This window comes from Hakea prostrata, chromosome 1, assembly GCF_041222555.1.
Source record: "Hakea prostrata isolate BN-2017 chromosome 1, UWA_Hpros_2, whole genome shotgun sequence".
Lineage (NCBI taxonomy): Eukaryota > Viridiplantae > Streptophyta > Magnoliopsida > Proteales > Proteaceae > Hakea > Hakea prostrata.
Window position 1 is genome coordinate 61,968,544 of NC_142600.1, and position 7,999 is coordinate 61,976,542.

Sequence of the window (7,999 nt, forward strand, 5' to 3'; positions counted from 1 at the left end):
ATCCCCTTCAACTCCTTCCACACCAGCAAGCTCAAGTGAAATATCTGAAGGACAACCATGTGAGTCTCAAGGCAGCAGTCCAGAAAGCACTCCACCAAGGAAGATGAGGTCCCTTGCAGATGTATATGCAAGGTGTACATTTGCTTTATTTGCTGTAGATCCCACCAAATTTGTAGAAGCAATTCAAAAGGAAGTGTGGAGGAAGGCTATGGCTAATGAAATTAAGGCAATTGAGAAGAACAAGACTTGGGAGTTAGTTGAGCTACCAGAAGGAAAGCATGTAATAGGGTTGAAATGGATTTATAAAACCAAGTTTCATGCAGATGGGAGTATACAGAAGCACAAAAGCAAGACTTGTAGCAAAAGGTTACAATTAAGTAGTTGGCATTGATGTGGATGAAACATTCTCTCCAGTGGCAAGGTTTGAGACTATTAGAATTGTTCTCTCAGTTGCTGCTCAATTGAGATGGGAAATCTTTCAGTTTGATGTAAAATCTGCCTTCTTGAATGGGGACTTAATGGAAGAAGTATTTGTTGAACAGCTAGAAGGATTTGGCGTTCCTGGAGAAGAAGGCAAAGTCTACAAGCTAAGGAAGGCCTTGTATGGGCTAAAGCAAGCCCCAAGAGCCTGGTTTATGAAGATAGATGCATACTTTATACAATGTGGGTTTGTCAGAAGTGAAAATGAGCCTACATTGTATGTAAAGTACACTGCAGCAAAGGAATGCATTGTGGTTTGTTTATATGTAGATGATATGATTTACATGGGATCTAATTATTCTCTAATATCAAATTTTAAGCAGAAAATGATGATGGAGTTTGAGATGTCAGATCTTGGGAAGCTTAGTTACTTTCTGGGATTGGAAGTAAGGCAGACAAAAGATGGAATATTTCTTTCACAAAAGAAATATGCAGAGGAATTACTCAAAAGAACTGGAAAGACCAAGTGTAGGGTGGCTACCACTCCAATGAACATGAATGAAAAGCTGAAAGATAATGATGGAACTGGCTACGCAGATGGCAAACAGTTCAGAAGTCTTGTAGGTGCACTGATGTATCTCACTCACAGTAGGCCTGATCTTGCTCATTCAGTGGGAATGGTGTCAAGATACATGCATAGGCCAAGCAAACAACATTTTGGAGTAGTCAAAAGAATTCTAAGATATTTAGCTGGGTCAACAGATTATGGCATTTGGTATGCACATAAGGAAGATCTTAGAATGATGGGTTTCTCGAGACAGGATGGTAGGCGGGGTCGTTGGATGATAGGAAGAGTACATCGGGCAATTGTTTTGAGCTTGGATCGGGGGTGGTGACCTCGAGCTCTAAGAAAAGAAGTGTGTTGCATTGTCTTCTTGCGAGGCGAGAATATGTGGCATCGGCTTCAGCAAGCATGCCAAGCAATGTGGATCAAGAAGTTGTTGAATGATTTGAGAAAATCACGGAAGGAAGCAATCTGTAATTTATCGCGGACAAAGATGTCAGCAGTGGCTCTAGCAAAAAATCTTGTTCAGCATAGTAGGAGTAAGCATATTGAGATTAAACATCATTATGTTCGTGAATTGGTTGGCACAGGAGAGATTCAGTTGGAGTATTGTAGCACTACTGAGCAGCTAGCAGACATATTCATGAAGTCCTTGTCAGCAATGAGGCACTGTCATCTTAGGAGCAGGCTTGGCGTATCCAATTATGAATCAAGGGGGAGTATTGAAAGTGATTGCAAAATTGGGCACGATCCTTAGGAGTGGGGTCAAGTATTTCACATTAGTTTGTTAGTTAGCTACAGCAGATATGCTTATTAAACTATTAGTCAATTACAGCAGGTGTGCTCCTTGTTTTTAGGTGGGTTTGTTAGTCAATTGAGGGATACGTGTATTCCTTACATTTAGGAGAGTTTTTTGAAAAGAGTCGTTCAAGTGTGGCCTATATTATTGTATGTTGCGTTCAGTATTTTCCATTGAATAAACAAAGCAGAAAAATAGTGCAGCAGCAATGTTTTTTGTTTCAATACGTTTTGCTCAGTTCTATTGATTTTTGGAGGTTGTTTATCATTTTCAGTGACTCATTTCTTTAACATTTCAAATGTTATTTGAAAACGTATTTTTCTTTTGCATTCCTTTCTTCAAGCTTCTTATTCTTCTTCTTCTTCTGCTTCGGAGCTTCTTCTTCTCCAAAATCGATTTTGCTTCAGAACAGAAATCATCTAAATGATACCCCTCCATTTGGATTTTTGTTTTTCAAACGTTTTTTAAAAATGTATATTTTGAAATCCAATTTTAAAAACATATAAATGGTCCAGCGGTTTGTAGCCGCTGGACCGCTTGGCTTGGTTGATTTGTTGACCGAACCATCGATTCAATCAATTAAATGTATTTTTTAACATTAAAAAATGAGCCAACAGTCACAATCTTGCTAGGCAAGATTAGACAGCTAGCTTGACTATAAATGCACAGGATTCAAGCAAAATTTGTAGATTTGCTAGATCAAAACTGATATGAAGGGAAGCCCCATAATCTGGGTACCAATTTGCATCAATGGATGCCGTAGGGGCTACCACTAGAGCTTCAGCAGTAGCTGGAGCTGTGTTTGATGTGTTATAAGCATGGAGCTTAATTTCGGCGAAATTCGCCAGTTTCGCCCCCTAGCGAAACGAAACCAGGGGGTAAAACGATATCTACATAATATCACCGAGATATCAGCGATTTCTCGGCGATTTCTCCTGATATATCGCAATATATCGGAAAATATCATTTTTTTAATTTTTTTTCTATCTTTATATTATTTCTTGCACTTTTTAAGCGACTTCTCTCACGATTCTATCCCAATCTTACCAATTCTATCCCAATGATTTAAGACTCAAAAGTTAATGTGTTAAATGTAATTAGGAAGAGAATCTACATAGAATAATTTATAGATAAAAAGACATTTTATAGCAAAATCTTCAAGATTAATGAGCAATCTTACCAACTATATTCTAGTGATTTAATCCTCAAAAGTCAACATGCCAAATGTGGTTAGGGAAGAATATATACATGAAATAATTTATGGAAACAATTTAAATTATTAATGAATCTTATAATAGAATATTCAGAGTAAATGGATAATCATTCCAATTATGTCTGAATGATGTAGGTTCAGAAGGTAACATATTAAATGTGGCTAGGTAGGAGAATTTAAATAGAATAATTTTTAGGAAATAATTCAAATTTACCACATATTTGCATTAGATTAGGATAGGCATCAAATTTACCAAAATTATCGAATAAAATACCCAAAAATCAGGAGGCGAAATTTTCTATATGGGGGGCGAAATATCGCGGAGATTTTGGCGATATTTCGCCAGTTCGCCCGGTTGGCCGGGTAGCGAACCCGGCGAACCGGGCGTAACTTCGTTCCATGGTTATAAGACTGGTTATATCTTTTACAACAAACAACTGAATGGTTGAGCGGCTACATATCTGACAGACCATAGCTGGTCTAGGCGGCAGATCAGCTTGGTTAGGGACATGGGGGGTAGTCTTGCGACTTCTCTGATTCATGTCTCATCAATGTCCATGGACGCTTGTGTAATTTTGAGGTTGTATCTTAGCAGCAACATGAGCTTCGATTGTAGTAAGAACGGTTGTTCCTGTAATATTTCCTGGCTTAAGAGATGGCCACTGAAATCATCTAATGGAAGAGGGCTGATGCGTGTCGTGACTGAAGTAGCCATAAGCTTCATCTTCAGACCCAAGTTCACGTAATATGCTTGGGATAATATCTGATTCGTCAATGGGGAGCTGCAAGTGCTAGGTTATCAACCAATGATTTCACACATTGAAGGTTGTTGGCCATTGTGAAGGTGCCTTTTTTTTTAATTTGAAACAATTGAAATTTCAGTTGCATAAACCTTGCCTGTGATTGAGAGGCGTAGGTCATTTCTAAAGTGACCATGTGGGGTAGTTGCTCCAAAAAATTTAGCTAATGGTCCTTCAGTGAGAGAAGAGATGATCCATGATAGGATGATTTGATCTTGCCACCTCCATGCAAGATAGGCTGGGTTTGGTGTGGGAGTTTGAGTGCAAGAAGACGTCATTGTAGCTGCTGGAGGAAGGTTGCTGCCATCTACATTTTTGTTTAAGTCATGTGTATGAAGGAGAGGGAGAAAGTGAGATCGCCATAGAACATGGTGGGATCTGTCAAGCTTTATCGGCAACAGATAGATAATGTTGAAGGGATAAAACAAGGAAGAAGAAGAGTTCGTGGTCGCAGTAGAAGAATAGAAGTCTTCCACTCACCCAGCGTTGATGGTGCAAGGTTATGTATAACTGCTATTGTTACAACAGATTCTCAAAATTTAAAATACAAGATACATCTCATGTACAAGAGGTAGAGGTTGAGTTGAATACAAACTGTACGAGATGAGTCGTATTGAGGATAACGTTCGCTATTCATGTTTTTTTTGCTAAAAAGTCAAATATTATTTAAAAGCAAAATTTATAATACAAGTATATGCAGACGGCCGGGATCAAGAAACACAAGCCTGAATTAGTTTTCCTGTGCGAAACCAAATGCCGGGATCATCAAATACTAGTTCATGGAAAGAAGAAGCTTTTTGATGGTTTTTACATTGTTAAATATGAGGACAGCTGAGGTTCAAAGGGGTTAAAGGGGGGCTTGCTGGTTTTAGCTTCGTTAGGTTTTCAAACCCAGCTGATTACTCTAATCCTTCAGTCATTATAATCCGATGTGAGTTGAATGCTTTTCTCGTTGTGGTAGTGTTCATTTATGCCCCCCCCCCCCCCCCCCCACAATACCATGATCGCAAAACATTTTGGGCCCTATTAGCACCCATTTTACAATCTATTCAGGACTCATTCATCATTATGGGGGACTTTAATGAACTTTTGGAAGCTAAGGACAAGATGGGTGGTCCCTTTAAACCGTTGGGTGCTTTATCAGGCTTGAGAAAAATCATTCATGAAGAACATCTTCTTGAGAGTGTGGCACCAAGGTGTCCATTCACATGGACTAATAGACAAAATTTGCCAAATCTTGTTAGAGAAAAGTTAGATAGGGTCTTTTTCTCTCCTATGTGGGTTAGTAGTTTTCCAAATCCAAGGGTTACTAAATTACCAGCGACTGGGTCCGACCACAATCCTTTGATCTTGGAACCAATGGCGAAACCAATGCATGACCGGAAGCTATTTCATTTTCAAAATGCTTGGTTTTCTCATCCTAAATTCTTTTTTGACTTTCAGTATGCTTGGGAAAAAAAACCATTGTTATTCCTTTCCCGGAAACTTGGCAAATATGTCACGTTTTTTGTAACATTGGAATAACTCAATATTTGGTAGAGTGTATATTTATTTGTTTCACAGAACTACTCTGGAAATTGAGGTCATGGATCATGATAGGACAACAGATTGGCATCTTATAAATAAATAAAAACAAATGTTGGATTGGGCCCTGAAAGCTAAAGAAATGTTTTGGTTTCAGAGATCGTGAAGTAAGTATATCTCTAATGGGGATCGAAATACGATATTTTATCATCTTTCATGCAAGATTAATCTTCACCAAAGGTGGATTGATTCAATTGAAGCTAATGGTAGGCTATATTCCAATCCAATCCAAGGGATATAGCGGGGGTTTTTGCTGAACACATGAAAAAAATTTATCAATCCCCGAATTCCTTGGATCCCGAGTTTGTAAAATGTCTCTTTCCACTCACTGAAGGGTCTCTTGGGGGTCTCTCGACAACTCCGGATCAGCAAGAGGTAAGAAATGTTGTATTTTCCATTGCACCCTTTAAAGCTCCAGGGGTGGACGGGTTTAATGCCTTCTTCTTTTATAAATTCTGGGAGTTGATTAAAAATGAGGTGGTTAATTTTGTTAAATCTTTCTTCTCTGAAGAATGCTTACCCCAAGGAGTTAACCATACCCTTTTATGTTTTATCCCTAAGAAGGATGAGTTGAAGGAAGTTTTTGACTATAGGCCTATTAGCTTGTGTAATGTGTCTTATAAAATCATTGCAAAAATTTTGGCCAAAAGACTAAAACCTTTCTTCCCAGTTTGATTTCTCCGAATTAGGGGGCTTTTGTGGCAAATCAACAAATCACTAATAATGTCATCATTGCCCATGAAATTTTTCATGATATGAAAACCTCTCAAAGCATGACTAGATTTTTAGCTCTTAAGTTGGACATGTCCAAAGCTTATGATAGAGCTGATATGGATATTCTTGTAAAACTCTTTAATTTTCTTGGGTTTGATGAAAAATGGTGCACGCTTATCAAGGCCCTAATCTCTTCACCTACTTTCTCAATTAAGTTTAACGAGTCTCCTTACCAATGGTTTTCTGGATCCAAAGGGTTAAGACAAGGTTGTCCCTTGAGTCCTTATCTCTTCCTTTTTATTATGGAAGTCTTATCCCACTTGCTTGATGAGTACAGGAATCTAAACCTTCTAAGTGGAATAAAGGTGGGACGTGAGGCACTAGAAATTACCCACCTCTTCTTTGCTGATGATCTGTTTCTTTTTCTGGAAAGCTGAGACGAAGGAAATACTTGCTTTGAAAGCCATATTGGAACTCTTCTCTGATTTGACAGGAAGATTTTAACTTCGACAAAAGTGGAGCCTTCTTCAGCAGGAACGTACCTAGAGAACATAGAAATCGAATACTGGCTATTTTGCGAGTGTCAAAAATCAATAAGGAAACTTCATACTTGGGTACAACACTGCTGACAAGGAAAGGAAAAACAAGATTGTTACAATCTGTTTTGGATCGGATGGCTAGGAGGATGGCATGTTGGAAAGCAAATAACCTATCCTTTGCATGAAGGGGAATATTAATGCAGTTTGCAATCCAATCAATGGCACTCTTTAAATGCAATGCCTCAGATTCCCAATTAAAGAATATATGCACAAAAATAGATGCGATATGTCGACGATTCTGGATGGGAATCCAGGGAAGCACAAGCAATTAAACAGGATCTCATGGAAGAAATTTTGCCAACCTAAAGAAAAGGGCGGATTGGGTTCAAGAAAATAGATGATCATAACTCAGCTTTGTTACTAAAACAAGGTTGGCAATGAATCACTCAACCGCAATCTTTGTGGGTCAGGGTTCTGAGAGAAATATACTTCAAAAATTGTTCGGTTTTCGATCCCAAAGTGGGTAAAAGAAGAGGTTCATGGATGTGGAATAGTATCTCAAGTATACCCACAACTAAGAACAATGGTGAGTCGATGGCTGGGGAATGGAACTCAGACTTCCTTCTGGTTTGATCCCTGGTTACCCCCACAACAAGAAATGCTGTCAAATTTACAAGACTTCTCTCTATGGAGAAGGCAGCCCACGGTTGCCGAAGTTTTCAACGATCTACAAATGATTGACAGGGAGATTTCTTCAAACTCTTCTAACCCCATTCCCATTATAAATTTACCATTCACTTTGATTGACCAAAATGATGTATGGTCATCACAGCTGTCCCCAAATGGAGAATTTTCGGTTAAATTAGCTCTCCACGCGATACTTAATGCGAGATCTTCACCAGAGGCAGATCAGTTTGCTGTATGGTGGAAGTTCATGTGGAAACTACCAATTCACCCAAAATTTAGTCTTTTTCTGGCGTGTTTTGCATCCAAGGTTACCAGTCAGAGCCAAACTTGCTCAATGGACAAATATCCAACCTAAATGTGTATTGTGTGGGAAGAAAATTGAAACCATATAGCACATTTTGATATCATGTGATTGGACAAAGAGAATTCATGCGGCCAAACCATTAGGCTTGCGGACGGAATATTGGAATGATACATCTCTATTGAGCATGTGTCAGAACTTCCGTTATCAAATGGATAAGTCAACGGCTACATGGATATTCTCAATTTTTATAATCACCTGTTCTTTTATATGGCAAGAAAGAAACTCAAGGGTATTTACACAAAAGAGACCTAACCCAATGCTTGTACTCTCTCGAGTAAATAGATGGATTGTAGCACTACAGCTACAAAAACATG